Below are 16,136 nucleotides of genomic sequence, written 5' to 3' on the forward strand. Positions count from 1 at the left end.
CAGGCAGGGCCCCGGACAAAGCACTCGGGACAAAATGTATGTGAAATGTTTTGAAACAGCAATGTTATACTATGTAATAATCATTTTTAAAAAAATAAATTTTTTTAAAACTTTCAAATTTGCCACCGGTTCCGGCGCCGTACGTCCCGACGTCACAGGGACCAGAACACGGAAGCCGGATGCCGGCATCGGCCGGAGGAGATGGCCGGGGACGCTGCAGGGGACACATCGCGGGAGCGAAGGACAAGGTAAGCACTGCAGGGAATCCCTGAGCATGGTGAGCCCGAGTGTAGCTCGGGGTTACCGCTTGTGGTACTGAAATTTTACCCCGAGCTACACTCGGGAATACCGCCAGGGGGGTACCGAAGAACTTGATCCCAGAAAGAAGAGACTCGAGCACATTCCCATAAAACAGGGTTGGTCGAGTGTAATCACACCAAGGACATGTTCCAATTTTTCTGTATCCCGATAGTATTTTGTCAGGAATTTCATCCGTAGACGGTATGGGGGTCCTTGGTTTAAATGGAGTAAGGTGGTATTTTGCAGATTGATGAGAGATTAGATGAGAGTAGATATCTGAGATGATGACAATGGATGAAACAGATAAATACAATGAAGCAGAACAAAAAAGCTGAACTCTTTTAACAGACAGGGAGAAAAGTAGAACTTCATTTTTTTCTGCATGAAGCAATCCTCAGGGAAGCTCCTGCACTAGATACTCCACTACGGTATTACTGATCAACTTTTGTGGGGGGGGGGGGGAAACAAAAGGTGGGGGAGAAGGGAGGATAGGGGACAGGGTACAGCAGGAGTGAGGGAGTGCAAAAGGGGAAGAAACATGAGAGCCCACTTCGCCTACCGGAGGGGATGGGCTTACACAGCGATTATCCATAGGGAAGGCAGATGTCCAAATTTAAAAAAAAAAAGAAAAAGGAAAAAATCTGAGGGCGGGGCCTCAGTGCTGTCAGGGCCCAGAAAATAAAAACAAATGACAAGGACAATAGAATAATTACTGCAGAACAGTAGACAATAGTCCCTGATAGTACATATAAAAGTAAGAAAAACCATTACGTTAACCTTGATGAGGCAAGTCAGCGAGTAACATAGCAGTCTTCGGCCGACCAAAGCACACACATTTGTGAGGTGGTTTTTGAGGGCTTGGTTGACTTTTGAAGAGGGTCCCCCCTAGAGGGAGAGGAAGAAGATGGTGTGGAAGGAGAACCTTTATCCATAGCCATTTCAGGACTAGTGTTGAGATGTTGTTCCGCTTCAGAGGTGAAAGAGAGCCGGTCCCCATCCACTGGTTGGATATAGAGGACAGCAGGATATGCATGAGTGAATTTGACATGTTTGTGGTATAGAGTGGAGCAAATCTCTGAGAAGGCCTTACTTCGATCGAGTAGTCCGCAATTACAAGTAGTTGGTGTCCATTCATGGATAGAGGGAGTTTTTCAATGATGGCTTGCCTGTCATCATAGTTCAGGTAGTGGACAATCACCGGTCTTGGCTTAGAGCAGGAATCTGATGGTGGGCTGATACAGTGGGCCTGCTCGACTGCACATGGAAAACGCAGACCTAGTTGCTTCAGAATGGACGTGGCACATACATTAACAAGCATGGAGGGAGCAAATGCTTCGGGTAGACCTATGATGTGCAAATTGTTCTGCTGTGAGAGGTTTTCAAGGTCATCCACCTTCTTGTAGATCCCTCGAACAGTCATGAGTCTAGCTACCGCAGCAGAAATAGCTATAGAGTCATCTTCAGTGGAGGAAATCCTATCTTCCACCTGAGCAATGCACTGGGCCTGGGCATGGAGATCCTTATGTAGCTGTTCTAGGCCTTTAATGCCTTGGCGCCAGAGCCTCCCTGCCCTTTAACCCCCCTGGCAGTATTCCCGAGTGTAGCTTGGGATTAACTTTCAGTACCAGAAGTGGTAACCCCGAGCTACACTCGGGATCATACTACAGCGTTGTTCTTGGATCCCTTCAGCACTTACCTTGTCCTGCACTCCCACGATGTCCCCCTTGCAGCGTCCCCGGCCATCTGCTCCGGCCGATTCTGGCATCTGTCTTCCGGGTTCTGTTCCCTGCGAGCAATTTATTATTATTATATTATTATTTTTTATGATTATTTATTATATTATAATTTATGATTTCGTGTTTCAAGTTTTATCATCCCGGGATGTTTGCTAGACTCTTGTTCGGACAGATTTCAGTGAGTTATTCCTAAGAATTACAGGCCTACAATAAAAAAAAACATATTTCTATGCAAAAAAATGTACCGCTTTGAGCACAGAAATATTGACATAATCTGACCGCTAGGGAGGTTAAGGGTTCCAGAAGCTGGGTGGCGGGTAAGGTTTTAGGGTCATGTGACCTCCGTGATTCGCTGTTGAATAGGTCTAGTTATCTGGTCAAGCCTACGAAGCGAAAGGGCTAGAAAGGTGTTGGGTTTATTTGCTTTTGTATAATATTTGTGTCTGGCTCTTCGGAGTGAGAGCTCCGCCTGGTCCGTGAGGAATAGGTCCAGAGCTAATCGGGCTCGCTCAAGAGCTTCACTGTTGGCTGATGTAGGGGTTGCTTGGAAGGCTTGATGGGATTGGTTGTACGTTCGCTCAAGGGAGAGGCGCCTCTGTCGTTTCGCTTTATTTAAGTAGGATGCTTTACTAATGCAAAATCCCCATAGGACTGGTTTATGTGCTTCCCAGAGAAGGAGAGGGGATATATCGGATGTTTGGTTGAAAGTTAAATAATCTTTGAGAGCTGTCTCAATTTCATGGCAGTGAGAAGGATTCGCTAATAGATTGTCATTAATGATCCAGGAGGGGTCAGACGGGTATGGGGCTAGGGAGGTCATGGAGGTGAATACAGCGCTATGGTCTGACCAGGGGATAGGAAGTATGTCAGAGGCCAGGAGCCAGGATGAAGAGCCAGCGGTTACGAAAATGTGATCTATCCTAGAGAAGGACTTATGAGGGTGTGAATAAAAAGTGTATTGACGCTTAGTTGGATTAAGTTCCCTCCAGGTGTCTATCATGGAATGAAGTTGCAATGCGGCTTGGAAAGAGTGCTTAGAAGTAGGAAGGTGGGCAGGTTGGGGAGATTTGTCAAGAAAAGGATATAAAGTACAGTTAGAGTCTCCGCAGACAAGCAAAGTACCTTGCGTATGATGGTCTATAACCGTTAGTAGGTGGGAAAGAAATGGTAAGGGCCTTTGATTCGGTGCATAATATGTGTCAGGGCTCCAGGGTATGACCAGAGGTATGTGAGCTGACGCAGGGAAACGCAGGCTTCAGATATGTGATAAACAATAAGACAATTTATTAAACACTAACAATACAAACATAAACGCAGTGCAATACTAAAACATAACACAGTGCAAACGAACCAAACCACCCACAGATAACAATATATACAATGCAAGCGTCATCAGGCAGGCCGGGTCACTAACAATCGGGCAGGTAGGAACAGGAGGAGCAGGCAGAGAGTAGTCAGGTCACGAACCGGGTACAGCAACTAACGGGCAGGTAGGTACAGGGGGTCAGGCAGAGAATGGTCGGGGTCACAAGCCAGGGATCAAAACAGGAGAAGTAGAAGAGGTCCGGATCAGGCAGGGTCGGCAACGAATCAGACAGGAACAGGAATGCAGGATACAGGGCCCATAGAAAAACACACACCAAGGCAGAGACTGCAGGTCTGGCCATCCCTTAAATACACCTGCATAACCAACTTCAGGTGTTTGGCTGGCTGCAGGGTTGAGTCTCTGATTGCTGGGAGCACCCGCTGGCCAGCCCTGGTACTGCAGCCCACAAGGCAGGTGAGTCCCACCATTACTGGCAAGTCCATTCCTGACAATATGTGGCTATGGTTACGTCTACATCTAGGAGTTGCCCTATTAGTAGGAGGTAACGGCCTTCAGGATCCTTAACTTCATTGCTTAGCGTAAAGGGGGTTGTACGATGGAAGGCGATGAGTACTCCCCTGCATTTTGCTGTGGCAGAGGCTGTGTAGGCCTGCGGGTAACGGGGGCCAAAAAACTTGGGGGTAGAGTTAGGGGTGTAGTGCGTTTCTTGCAGGCAAACTACATGGGCTTTAAGTGATGCAAAGGAGCGGAAGGCTTTGTTGCGTTTCTGTGGCGTGTTGAGGCCCTGAACGTTCAGGGTGAGAATGTTTAATGGGCCCATAAAGAGCGTGAATGGTGCGTCAGTTGAGAGAGTGTTGTCAGACATGTACAAGGCTGGGAACCACTATGTAAGATAGTCTGAGTGTATAAGAAACTAAATGGGGTCATGGAGTCATATGAGGTGAAAAGTAAGGGGATAAGATAAGGGATAGAGACCAGGGAGAGGTGGTGCGGGGCCATGCCAGGCCCAAGTGGTGGTCCCCAGAACCACCTAAAAACAGGGTGGTTCGGGGAGCTGTAGTAGCCCAAGCGCTATTAAATAGGCAATAGCGCAGGGGCTAAAGGGGAGTGTGCAGGTGCGCGGACCGTGGGGATGATAGAGGTTTGTAAAAAAGAGGAAAAAAAAATGCATGATAAGGAGATCCCGGAAAAAAATAGACAAATCAGTTCTCAAGCAGCTAAAGAGGTCCCGAGTTCAGGCGGCTTCTAGCGCGAAAACTGAACAAGAATGAGAAGTATCCTTCTAGGCCGCCGGAGCTGAGGCCCCCGTAAACAATCTAAGACACGATTAAGGGGTAGTGATGTCAACAGTAACTTTCAATAAGCAACAGGCTCCAAGGGATACAGGGGAGGCAAAGAGATAACTTAACCATCAACATGCAAGAAAAACCCCCCGATAAGAATTTTTCTCCAAAACAAAAGGCAGCCTTCAAAAAAGAAAGAAACTAGAGGGCCAACTGGCCCCGATGGTTAGTATGAGGTTACACAACGTCTGCATTGAAGCGCGAAACAGGAAAAATAGGAACCATAGGTGGTAACCTTGCCGCTGATCTAGCGGTGATTGGTCCAAAACGGGTGTCAAGAAAAGAGGTGAAGGATGCAGTTCAATCCATGGTATCCTGTGGGGGTGGGCCCGGTGATGAGAAGCGCCCACGTTTGTGGACACTGAGTTGACCATCGGCTGAGCGTGGAGGATAGGATTTCCGCGCTGAGCAGGATGTAGATCTGCATTTGGTGCCTTCTGACTGGCTCGAGGGGGAATGTAGTTGGAGGTTCTGTAGGGTATCCAGCAGGTCTTCAGGGGTTTTGCAAGAGTAGTCCCGGGTTTGATAACGGAAACGTACTGCGAACGGGAAGCTCCATTTATATGGTATCGCATGATGTTGAAGCGCTTGCAGATGTGGTTTCATAGCTCTACGTTTAGCGATGGTTGTTGGGCAGAGATCCTGGAACAACTGGTAGGTGTGGCCTTGGAATTGTAGGGATTCCATGTTGCGGGCTGCCTGCAGGAGTTGCTCTTTAGTACGAAAGAAATGGAGCTTGGCTATGATATCGCGCGGTGGGCCATCAGGGTGCCGCGGGGTTAATGCCCTGTGGACCCTGTCCATTTCCAAATAGTCCATTGGAATGGATGGGGCGAGCTCCTGAAACAGCGCCATTACAGTAGACTGGACATCGACGATCGACTCAGGGAGGCCACGGATACGCAGGTCTGAACGCCTTGCCCGATTTTCAAAGTCCTCAAGGCGTGCTAGTAACGTTGTGTTTTCATCACGCATGAGGTCGAGATCGTCCGCATGTGTCTGGAGTGAGGCGTCAATATCGTCTACTTTCTGTACCAGGGCCGCCGTGCGTTGTCCTAGTTCACGGATCTCTCTGGTCAGCGTAGCGTTGATGCGGTCGGAGATTTGTTTCAGGGATTTATGCAGCATCTTTTCAAATCATGCTAGGAGATCAGGGGGTGTAAGGTCAGGTGTCGGGGCGTATGTAGGGGTCTCTGGATCAACATCTGACTCGGCCTCGGATGCGCTGGGGTTGCCAGGCAGTGTGTCCCTCAGAGCTGCAAAGGATCCTGCAGCCTGCTTGTTGCTTTGTGATGCAGCTGTGGCCAGTTTGGATGAGGCCCTTGCTAATGCCTCCTTAATGGACTTCTGCTGTGGTGGAGCCTGGTGGCGGGGTGCCCCTTTCACCATGGTGCTGTCAGGTGAGTGTGCCCCCTCAGATTGTGGCCCCCCCTGGTCTGTGCGCGGTTATGTGATTTGCCTCGTTGTGGGCGGGTCTCCGTGCTGCCTATAGGGGGGACGGAGCGGCGGCTCCTTATATATATGCCGCCGATTGTCGGCCGTGTTTACAGTGCTGGATCGGATCTGGGGGGTGTCACAGTGAAGGTGGGTACCTCAGAAGGTGCCGTGTCGGCCGGGAACCGTGGGTGGATTGCCTCCACATCCGACGGGGAGACGGAGCTCTAGCTCTCCATGTCCGTCCCGCCGGCTGCGCATGCGCACTCCCTATTCTTATTGATTCTATTCTGTTCCTGTATTTTCTGTTCTATTTTGCTCTGTTTTACTCTATTCTTTTATTTGATTTTCTATTCTAATCTTTTCTATTTTATTCTATTATTTTCTATTCTATTATTTGATTTTCTCTTCTAATCTGTTGTATTCTTTTCTATTCTTTGATTTTATATTATAATCTTCTGTATTCTATTCTAATGGCTTCTATTCTTTTTTTTTTCTATTTCATCCTGCTTTACTCTATTATTTTCAACTGTATTCTGTTCTATTCTTTTATTTTCTATTCTATTTCTTTATTTTCTGTTCTATTTTAATCTATTCTTGTTTTCAAATTCAAATTGGTTTTCAAATTTGAATTTGTTTTCAAATGTGTTTTCGAATTCAAATCGATTTGAATTTAGGCCAAATTTTGTTTTGTAAATTTAGATTTGCTTAAATTCATTACTATTGTAATTTGTAATTTGGATAGATTAGAATCTCCGAGTAATGGGAAATTTGTCCGAATTTTAATTCGAAACAAACTGCACGTCTACCCCAGACCTCCCCAGATCCTGATATGAAAACTTCTAAAATAAAAAAACAGGTTCTAGGTGCTCATTGATCAATCAGAGGTTTTATTCGATACAAGACATTAAACATCAGAATTACAACAACCAAGGAGCTTCATGCACTTTGCACGAGATGTTCTTACTCATAAGGACCCCTTAAGAGGGATGTCTACATCTCTAAGATCTCCTGGTCAGATGAGACAAAGAAAAAGCTAAAAAGATTAATCAACAATCCCCCAGCAGGCCACTGGTGTGAATGTCTCTGACCAAACAATCAGAAACAGACTTCATGAGGGTGGCCTGAGGGCCTGATGTCTTGTAGTGGGACCTGTGCTCATTGCCCAGCACCATAGAGCTGGATTGGCATTTGCCATTGACCACCAGAATTGTTAGGTCCACCACTGGCACCCTGTGCTTTTCACAGATGAGAGCAGGTTCCCCCTGAGCACATGTGACAGACGTGAAAGGGTCTGGAAAAGCCGTGGAGAATGTTCTGCTGCCTGTAACATGGTTCAGCATGACCATTTTGGTGGTGGGTCAGTGATGGTCTGGGGAGGCATATCCATGGAGGGACACACAGACCTCTACAGGCTAGACAATGGAACCCTGACTGCCATTAGGTATGGGTATGAAATCCTTGGACCCATTGTCCGACCCTACGCTGGTGCAGGGGGTCCGGGGTTCCTCCTGGTGCAGGGGGTCCTGGGTTCCTCCTGGTGCAGTGGGTCCTGGGTTCCTCCTGGTGCAGTGGGTCCTGGGTTCCTCCTGGTGCAGTGGGTCCTGGGTTCCTCCTGGTGCAGTGGGTCCTGGGTTCCTCCTGGTGCAGTGGGTCCTGGGTTCCTCCTGGTGCGGTGGGTCCTGGGTTCCTCCTGGTGCAGTGGGTCCTGGGTTCCACCTGGGGCACGACAATGCCCGGCCTCATGTGTCGAGAGTATGCAGGCAGTTCCTGGAGGATGAAGGAATTGATAACACTGAATGGCCCCCATGCTCGCCTGACCTAAATCCAATAGAACACCTCTGGGATGTCATGTTTCGGTCCAACGTCATAAGACTGCTATATGCTGTTGATGAGAGAAGGTATTTAGCGGTTTATATGTACTAAGTAGTTGCATTTCCATGTTCTGTGTACTATGGGAGACCAGATATAGTGAATGTCCCCACAGTTAAATGAGTTGATTATTTATAATACACAGCTCAAAAAATGAAAGGAACACTTTGAAAACACATCAGATCTCAATGGGGAAAATTCTCATGCTGGATCTCTATACTGATATGGACGGGGTGATGTGTTAGAAACAAAAGGACGCCCCATTGTTTGCTGGAAATGAAAATGATCGACCTGCAGAGGACTGAATTCAAAGACACCCCAAAAATCAAAGTGAAAAAATAATGCAGCAGGCGAGTCCATTTTTACTGAAATGTTATTGCAGCAACTCAGAATGGTCCTCAGTAGTCTGTATGGCCCCCATGTGCTTGTATTTATGCCTGACAACGTCGGGGGAGGCTCCTAATGAGACAATGGATCGTGTTCTGGGGTATTTCCTTCCAGATCTGGACCAGGGCATCACTGAGCTCCTGGACAGTCTGAGGTGCAACCTGGCAGCGTCGGATGGACCGAAACATGACGTCCCAGAGGTAGTACTGGGCAGGAAGGGGTTAACATCTGGGGTGATCAAATGGTTAACTGTGTGCTTCACATGATGTGCTGTGTACGTTTTATTACGGAGACATGCTGCTTTGTATTTCTCTGCTGTGCAAAGATACACAGCAGCATGTCCATGCTGACAGCAGAGAGACCTGTGTTGTTTACACACAGGTCTCTCCCGTCAACTTTCCTCGATGATCGACAGGTGCCAATGGGGAACAGCTGGACGGGACCTGGTGATTGAAATCTCTAGCCACCAATGGCGGCGCGAGTAGGGTGGCGCACGCATATGTACCCCCTACCCAGAAATGCAAATCACACACACATATACACATATCTATATGTGTGTGTGTGTGTGTGTGTCTGTAGGGGCGGACTGACCATTTGGGAACACGGGCACTGCCTGAGGTCCCATGGTCAGTAGTGGGCCCCATGAGGTGCCCCTGGTACCTTTTCATAGGCTTTTTTGGCTGTGGTTTGAGTGTGGGTGAGGACACAGGGGCCCCCGGATCCCCTGTTGCCCGGGGGCCCCATGAGTTGTCAGTCCACCCCTGTGTGTGTGATTTTGTGCTGCCCTGCTGCCCTGTAGCAGTATTTCTACTATAGAGCGGCGGGCAAGCGGTTGTACAATGCAAACTTTCATCCACAGCTCACTCAAATATTGCTCTCTGAGCCCCAGGCCAAGATCAACTTCTTGCTCCAGCCTTGCCTGATTTATACCACCTGCCGGTGGTCATCAGTGGACCGCAAAATCCAGTCTGGAACCACCTCTACCATAGTGGACTGGAAAACCTGGACTGGACTCCACCTTAATATCCTAGATATGACTGCATGCGAGGTGACACATAGACCCTGATTTACTATTGTGCCTGGGCGCATTTCCGTGGGCGACTGTCTAATTTTTACTAGCGACCGTCTACTTTTACCCCGCTAAGAGATTTACTATTGAGCAGCGTCAACAAGTAGACGCCCAATCGAATTTACTAACGAGACACAGACCAGGAATCAGACTCACAAAGCAGACTTGCTAAGAGGCACGTCTAACACCATGAAAAATCACTGCAGAGACGTTCACATTGAAATTTGCTTTGCCAAAAATCAGGATTTCACTTTAAACAATATCTGCCATTTAAAAAAAAATGTAAAATGTGTTAAAAATAGTTTTTTTTAAAGCAAGTCGATACAATGAAGAATTAGACGCCCGTGCAGTGTCTTTGGCCGATATAAATGCGCATGTGCAGAACACATTTTAGACGTCCTCTCTGGGCGCTTGCTTTTTAGCCGCTCTTCAATAGTAAATCTCTGTGTGGAGTCCTCTGACAGCCGGCACTCGGTGGCGTCTCCTGTGTGTGGAGTCCTCTGACAGCCGGCACTCGGTGGCGTCTCCTGTGTGTGGAGTCCTCTGACAGCCGACACTCGGTGGCGTCTCCTGTGTGTGGAGTCCTCTGACAGCCGACACTCGGTGGCGTCTCCTGTGTGTGGAGTCCTCTGACAGCCGGCACTCGGTGGCGTCTCCTGTGTGTGGAGTCCTCTGACAGCTGGCACTCGGTCACGTCTCCTGTGTGTGGAGTCCTCTGACAGCCGGCACTCGGTCGCGTCTCCTGTGTGTGGAGTCCTCTGACAGCCGGCACTCGGTCGCGTCTCCTGTGTGTGGAGTCCTCTGACAGCCGGAACTCGGTCACGTCTCCTGTGTGTGGAGTCCTCTGACAGCCGGCACTCGGTGGCGTCTCCTGTGTGTGGAGTCCTCTGACAGCCGGCACTCGGTGGCGTCTCCTGTGTGTGGAGTCCTCTGACAGCCGGCACTCGGTCACGTCTCCTGTGTGTGGAGTCCTCTGACAGCCGGCACTCGGTCACGTCTCCTGTGTGTGGAGTCCTCTGACAGCCGGCACTCGGTCACGTCTCCTGTGTGTGGAGTCCTCTGACAGCCGGCACTCGGTGGCGTCTCCTGTGTGTGGAGTCCTCTGACAGCCGGAACTCGGTCACGTCTCCTGTGTGTGGAGTCCTCTGACAGCCGGCACTCGGTGGCGTCTCCTGTGTGTGGAGTCCTCTGACAGCCGGCACTCGGTGGCGTCTCCTGTGTGTGGAGTCCTCTGACAGCCGGCACTCGGTGGCGTCTCCTGTGGGTGGAGTCCTCTGACAGCCGGCACTTGGTCGCGTCTCCTGTGGGTGGAGTCCTCTGACAGCCGGCACTCGGTGGCGTATCCTGTGTGTGGAGTCCTCTGACAGCCGGCACTCGGTCTCGTCTCCTGTGTGTGGAGTCCTCTGACAGCCGGCACTCGGTGGCGTCTCCTGTGTGTGGAGTCCTCTGACAGCCGGCACTCGGTGGCGTCTCCTGTGTGTGGAGTCCTCTGACAGCCGGCACTCGGTGGCGTCTCCTGTGTGTGGATTCCTCTGACAGCCGGCACTCGGTCGTGTCTCCTGTGTTTAACAAACAGCACTCGGCATATCTTTATGTATTCTAATTAGATTTCCTTGGTGGCGTATCCTGTGTGTGGAGTCCTCTGACAGCCGGCACTCGGTCTCGTCTCCTGTGTGTGGAGTCCTCTGACAGCCGGCACTCGGTGGCGTATCCTGTGTGTGGAGTCCTCTGACAGCCGGCACTCGGTCTCGTCTCCTGTGTGTGGAGTCCTCTGACAGCCGGCACTCAGTCACGTCTCCTGTGTTTAACAAACAGCACTCGGCATATCTTTATGTATTCTAATTAGATTTCCTTAGTTCTAGTGATTCTATTTTTGTTTCTTATCCTTTATAATTATTTCTGTAATGATTTTACATATTTTGAAGGTCTAGATAATATTTATTTGGCAGGTGAATGTAAAAATAAAGGTTTGCAATAAAAAAAAAAAAAAAAGCGAGGGGTCCCCCCTCTCATCCATACCAAGCCCTTCAGGTCTGGTATGGATATTAAAGGGTAACTCCACACCAAAATAAAAATCCATACCAGACCCTTATTCAAGCATGCAGCCCGGCAGGTCAGGAAAGGGGGGGGGACGAGCGAGCGAGCACCCCCCCCTCCTGAACCATACCAGGCCACATGCCCTCAACATGGGGGGGTGCTTTGGGGCGGGGGGGCTCCCCCCCAAAGCACCTTGTCCCCATGTTGATGGGGACAAGGGCCTCTTCCCCACAACCCTGGCCGGTGGTTGTGGGGGTCTGCGGGCGGGGGGCTTATCAGAATCTGGAAGCCCCCTTTAACAAGGTGGCCCCCAGATCCCGCCCCCCCATGTGAATGAGCACAATCTACTTCGGGGGACATTGCTTTATTAAAGGACTTGTCAAAGACCCTGTACTGTGTTTTTTTTTCCACTACACTTTTGCTTTTTTTGTGAATGAGTAGCGGGACCATGTACTGCATACTCATTCACGTGGGGGGGCGGGATCTGGGGGCCACCTTGTTAAAGGGGGCTTCCAGATTCTGATAAGGCCCCTGCCCACAGACCCCCACAACCACAGGCCAGGGTTGTGGGGAAGAGGCCCTTGTCCCCATCAACATGGGGTCAAGGTGCTTTGGGGGGGCCCCCCTGCCCCAAAGCACCCCCCCATGTTGAGGGCATGTGGCCTGGTATGGTTCAGGAGGGGGGGGGCGCTCGCTCGTCCCCCCCCCTTTCCTGACCTGCCGGGCAACATGCACGGATAATGATCTGGTATGGATTTTGGGGGGTCCCCATGCCATTTTTTTTTAAATTTGGCTTGGAGTTACCCCTTAAGATACATACCAGACCCGAAGGGCTTGGTGTGGATGGGAGGGGGGACCCCATGCCGTTTTTTATTTATTATGGTGCTGGTTTTTAAATGTAATTCTCCCTTTTTTTTCCTTCACTATAGCTCAGAAATTCACCTGTCACTTCCCCCAGCTAAAAGAGAAAGTTTTCTTGGAATTTATATCCCTAAAGGAAACAATGTTTACTTTGAGTTTAATAAAAGATACAAAGTTTTCTGTAACTTCGGGGAAAGTGACGTCTAAGCTTATGAACTATAGTGAAGAAAAAAGGCGGCATTTGCATTTGAAAATCAGAGCCGACATACACTTTGTATTGCAAAAAAAAATTATTAACAATTGTGTAAACCGAGGCATTATTTTCAATGGATTTTCATTCGTAAACCAAAAATTACATTAACCGAGGCGTTGGTAAACCGAGGTACGCCTGTATTAGTATTGCAACCCTTTGTATTGGGATACATAGAACCAACATACATCGGAATTGGCAACATAGCACAACATTTGTGTCACATTGGAGATATCTGGCTAGTTACACTGACCTTGCCCAGGGACTTGGGGTTGATTCACACCACAGAAATACAGGCAGGATTAGTGTTCAACAGCTCCGTGGATTAGTGGTTAGCACTGCTGCCTCACAACACTAGGGTTGTTGGTTTGAATCCCAACCACGGCAATGAATTTGCATGATCTCTGTGTGACTACACTAACATACATGTGCTGGTGGCAGCATCTTTGCTTTCTGTTTAAATGATCCCTAGAATGTGAATTAGAATGAGGCCTTGTCTGTTCAAACACCTTTAACCTCTTGCCGTCCGCCTGCTGTTTATAAACGGCAGGGCGGTGGCAGTCCAGGGGCGGGTTGCCGTTCATAAACGGCACCCGCCTTTTCTAGCTGTGCGCGCTCCCTGGGAGCGCGCAGCACCGCGATCCGGTGCCCGCTGTGTCCTCCGGACACAGTGAAACACGGATCGTCGGACGGGACCTCTGTACGAGGTCCCGATCATGTGATCACTGATTGGCGAATCAGTGATCACATGCAAAGTAGTAAGCAAGATGTCACTTGTGACATCATTGCTTACTACGTGTGAAATCTGTGAATGATCACAGAGGTCACATGGTACAAGGCTATTCACAACAGCCTTGTACCATGTGACAAGCTGTGACCACTCACAGCTCACTCAGTAATTCTCAATAACTGCAAGACTGCAGACAGAGAGAAAGAGAAATGATTGCTTTTACATCCTATATGGGTGTAAAAGCAATCAGTGTAAGAAAAAAAAAAAAAAAATCTTCATCACCCCCCACAAGTAGTACAGTGTCACCATGGTGACACTGTACTGCTAGGGTGACAGTATGTAAAAAAAAAAAAATTAAAAAAAATAATATAAAAAAATAAAATAAAAATGTAAAAAAAATGTTTAAAAATTATAATTTTTGGTTATAAACTAATTTGGATTTTTTTTTTTTACTAAAAAAAAACGGAATAAATTTTGGCCAAGATTTATGATGAAATATTATTTATTTGCAAAATTTTATTTAAAAAAACACTTTTTTTCAAAATTTTTGGACATTTTCATCTACATAGTAAAAAAAATTAAAATCCCAGCGGTGAATAAATACCACCAAAATAAAGCTTTATCTGTCTCAAAAAAATGGTAAAAAATTCATATGGGTACAGTGTTGCATGGCCGTGCAATTGTCATTCAAAGTGTGATAGCGCTGAAAGCTGAAAATTGCCCTGGTCAGGAAGGGGGTGAAAGTGTCCGGACAGGAAGTGGTTAAAGTTGTACCTTATGTGAATGTCAAATGATGGGATGAGATAAGGGTCTGGACTAATGATTGATTGGATAATGCTGGTTTACACTCCACCTCCTTTTGGTAAAGGTTTGTCAAACCATGAGAAGAGTGAGCGAGAGAAAGAAAAGGATTAAAAAAATAAAATAAAATAATGGCATGGAGTCCCCCCCCCTTATCCTTAACAGACCCTTATCTGAGCATGCAGATACCGCATGCCTTCAAAGATTTATTTCCTTTGTTGAATTGCCTGCTTGGTTCACACTCGATGCAATTTAAAATTGTGCTTTTTTTTCACCGTACTTTCTGTAGATTTACCAATGAGTTATTGCATTTTTAATTGTGTTTGCACTGCGATTTCTATTGTAGTCTATATGTGAAATCGCTACAAAATGCTGAAAAAGTTAGACAAGAACTACTTTTGAAATTGTGCTGCAGCAAATCACTTACGTTAAGACACTCACATCCACATTCATTAGATCCGATATCAGGTACAATTTCAATTCCCAAATCGCACATGAAATCGCGCACCCTGGATGCGACTTGGCATTCGATTTGCATGCCCTGCCACTTGCAAATCGCATGCCAAATTGCACCCGATGTGACTGGGAGCTAACACCACAGTCACATCTAATCCGATTTGGAAATTGGGCAACTTACAGTGAAGCCGCACGCAGGGGAGGACTGACCATTCGAGCACTCAGGCACTGCCCGAGGGCCCGGGGTCTGTATGGGACCCCATGAGATGCTCCTGGTACCTTTCATTGGCTTTTTCATAGGCTTTTTTGGGTGTGGGCGAGGACACAGGGGCCCCATGATTCCCTATTGCCCGGGGTCCCCATGAGTTGTCAGTCCGCTCCTGGTCGCACGATTTCAAAATCAGATTGAATGTGAATGGAGCCTATAGTGGACAATAGGGTGCAACTTGGCCTACGATTTGCAAGTCGCCTAGCATGCAAATCGCGTGCCAAATTGCACCCGATGTGACTGGGGGCCACCCCGGTCACATCAAAGCGGATTTTGAAGTGGTGCGACTTACTCTACGGTCACATCATGGAACTTACAGTGAAGTCACATGATTTTAAAGTCGGGGTACATGCTGATTTAAAGTGCGATTTGCAACACATCTGACACGGATCTCTCTGCAAATCACATGAAAAGTAGTGTATTCATTACTTTAGAAATTGTTGCGGGTCCAACCAAGTTTGAACCATACCAATATGAAAGCTCTAATAGCGGTCACATTGAGTGCGACTTGGCATGTGATTTGCATGGCATGCGACTTGCAAATCGTATGCCAAGTCGCACCCTATTGTCTGCTATTAGAGCGGTCACATGGGTGCGTTTCCGACACTGATTTCTATAGTAGTACATGTACTACTTTTGTGGCGATTTGCATAGATATCTGTGTCAGATGACTTGCAAATTGCAAGGAAATCAGCATCTTCACTGTGTGTCGCACAATTTCTAAATCGGGTTTGATGTGACCGGGGTGTAAGGCCTTTTTATGTTTGATTTCCTGAGTGTTTTTCCGATTTATGGCAAATGCTGCATACTAGCAAAAGTGAATTGACATTTTCAGTATTGCATGCGAGATGTGGTCATGTGACTGCCTTAACTCATGCGATAATCTGGAGTGAATTGTGCCCATAGGGCCAAGAAATATTGCCAATAGGGTTCCCTTTCACATCCTTGTTCAATGTTCTGTTGTATGCTGCACAGGTACACGTCACTGTGGCTTTCTTTCTGACTCTGATTTGTGGGGCCTGTATGCCAAGGGTTAACGCAGGTGGGAAGAGGATTCATCAGGTGCAAACACTTTCTCTGACCCAATGAATGACAGTGGTGGGTGTGGCCTACCTTATATAAAGAGATGCAGTTGGGGCTGATTTTTGCCTTGTACAGGCACATTATTTCTGCATGTCCTTGTCTGTGGTGGTTTGGGGAGGAAGAGATATTATGGTGAATCGCCCCAGGCCACACTCACGCTGTGTTTTGATGTGGGCTGTAAA

The sequence above is a fragment of the Staurois parvus genome, unplaced genomic scaffold, assembly GCF_062004578.1.
Source record: "Staurois parvus isolate SC_StPar_1 unplaced genomic scaffold, SC_StPar_1.0 ptg000706l, whole genome shotgun sequence".
Taxonomy (NCBI): domain Eukaryota; kingdom Metazoa; phylum Chordata; class Amphibia; order Anura; family Ranidae; genus Staurois; species Staurois parvus.